Here is a 2500-nt window from a genome sequence, read left to right as displayed (position 1 = left end):
ATGTGTACACGTTTTTTTTTTTTTATTATTAATGCCAGCCGCATCAATATGACACATTTACCTTTTTCTTAAAACCACCTCTTTTTAAAAAAAAAATGTACCCACTTCTTTTAGGATTATTCTCAATGGTAGACAAGAACTCAAACCTCAGTATTGAATGAAAGATGAACAGTCATGTAGTCTGTGTTTGTGAATGTATGCGTTAATTTGTCTGTCTGTTAGTAAAATAGCTTGTGAATCACTGGACAAATTAAAAATAAAAAAAAACTCTCAGAAAGTATTGATTAAACCAACATCTTTAAATGAGTAACATTTGGAGACAGCTCCATTAAAAATGGCCGACACAGCTAATCAACTTTCATGAACGCAAAAACATCTGTAACTCAGTCAGGTTTTTAAATATGGAGCTAATTACTGGTGCAGTTGCAGCTGGGACTCTTCTCTAACATACAACACAATCTGCACAAGATCTGTGTTTAAAACGTTGACATTAGCAGTTGGAGTCAACCTTGTCTGGATGTTCACAAAACATCTCTACAACAGCTGGACACATTTTAATGAGACTTTCAGAAATGAATCCAGATTAATGTCCTGAACTGAACAACTTTTGGAGCCAAACTGATTCTAGAAGGCACCGCAGCTAATCGATTTTTGCAAACGTAAAACTGAAGCACCCACACCTGCCTCTACCTTCATTTCCCCCACTCTGAGCCCTTGAGCAAGGCCCTTAACCCCCACCACCTGCTCCCCCGGGTGCTCTAGATAGCAGCTCTTTGCTCCACACAGAGGGCTGTGGTAGCTCGGTGGTCTGTTGTGTCAGGAAGGTTTAAAAACATTTGCCAAGTCTTCGTGTGAGTTAGTTCACTGTGGCGACCCCTGAAGAAGGGAGCAGCCGAAAGAAGAAGAGGAAACAGACTAATACAAAAATATTATGTGGTAGAGCTATAACATAACAATACTAACTAGGGGTGTCCCGATCATTTTTTTGTACATCACAAAGAAGCATAAATAAATCAACCATAACTTCAACATCAATGTAATGCAGAAACTGTTAATGACTCTGATGAAAAATAAGTGCTGACATTCCCTTTAAGTGTCTTTAAAGGACTAAATGTGCAGTGGAGGGGGAGAAAGGCCTACTAAGAACTGACAGCCTTTCAAAGCACAGCAATTACCTCATCTTGTTCCGTCTGCACATAAAGCTGCTCCCATGTTGCTGCTTTGTGGCATTTCTCGCTTCAGTCCAGACCACTTCGTAGTTTAAAGTCAGACGTAAACATCTTACTTTATTTATGCCTCAGCTTCTGTAGTCCTGTCTCCGTTAGAGAAATATCTCCTATGTCTGACTGCTGCCAACAGTTTCACTGACAAAAACCTCTTAGACTTTGTTGCATTATTAACATACATTAAGCAAATTTTTTTTTGTCTATTTAACTCCATGTCTACTTGCTATCTCCATCTGAAGCATCCAGCTATTATAAAGACATGGTGATAGTGTGGTGTGATTGCTGTTGAAGTCACAAAATTGGTCTTTAGAGCAGCAATCAAATATAAGCATGGAGGGGAACCTACAGCCAGGTAGGGCCTCAAATGAGTGAAAAATGTGCACATCACTGTGCAAATAACACACCAGTGATTGGCAATAACCCCTGGAATGCAGAGAAAAGTCAAATGAAAGGCTGTGATGTGAGACGAGCGGCCTCGGCACCGTCTGTAACAAGGCTTTTAGAGAAAGGCGGCGCAGCTGTGGGAAGGACATTTTCTTTTAGATGACTGTCATTTTCAAAAGAGCTCAGCTGCCATGAAAGGTGGGACGTTTAATGACCAAGTGCGTGAACAGCATCTCCACTCAGATGATCAGGACACGTTACCTTCATTCAAAGGCTGCTGATCAGAAATATTAGCATGAGCAATAATCCAGCATAGGTATAATGCAAACAAGAGGCGTTGTATAATAGATGTCTGTTAATAAAACAGCATCAGCAGTCACTCCAGGGAGAGTGGCATCATACGCTCAGCAAAACGTTGTTTTCTCATATTTCTTCTGCTGTCTTGAATTTGTAACTGAAAAATTGGAAGCTATAGAGGCGCAGAGAAACTGTGACCAACTCGGCTCCATTAAATTTAAAACATGTCATGAAAATGTTAGCAGTTGTTCCTCCGCAATTTGAAGTTATTAGTTCAATAATCACCAACTTCATGCAAACAATTTTGTTCCAATGCTGGTTGTCTAAAAGAAGTCAAGCACAATATACAGCAAGGTCACCATTTGCTACAGGAGGAAAGATCAAAATGCCAAATTGTAAGTCTTTGTTTGTTTGGTTGGTTGGTTTTTAAATCAGCATGAACATTTCCAGAAGCAACAATAATTAAAAGAAACTTGTTAGCAGGGAGGGTGTACAGGTGCATCTGAAAACATTAGAATATCATGGAAAAGTTCAATTTTTTTGTCAATAATTTCAAAAAGTGAAACTCATATATATATATATATATATATATA

Source organism: Nematolebias whitei, chromosome 13, assembly GCF_014905685.2.
Source record: "Nematolebias whitei isolate Nwh7 chromosome 13, NemWhi1, whole genome shotgun sequence".
NCBI classification, from domain to species: Eukaryota; Metazoa; Chordata; class Actinopteri; order Cyprinodontiformes; family Rivulidae; genus Nematolebias; species Nematolebias whitei.
The sequence above is the reverse complement of the archived record's forward strand: the minus strand, read 5'-3'. Positions refer to the sequence as shown.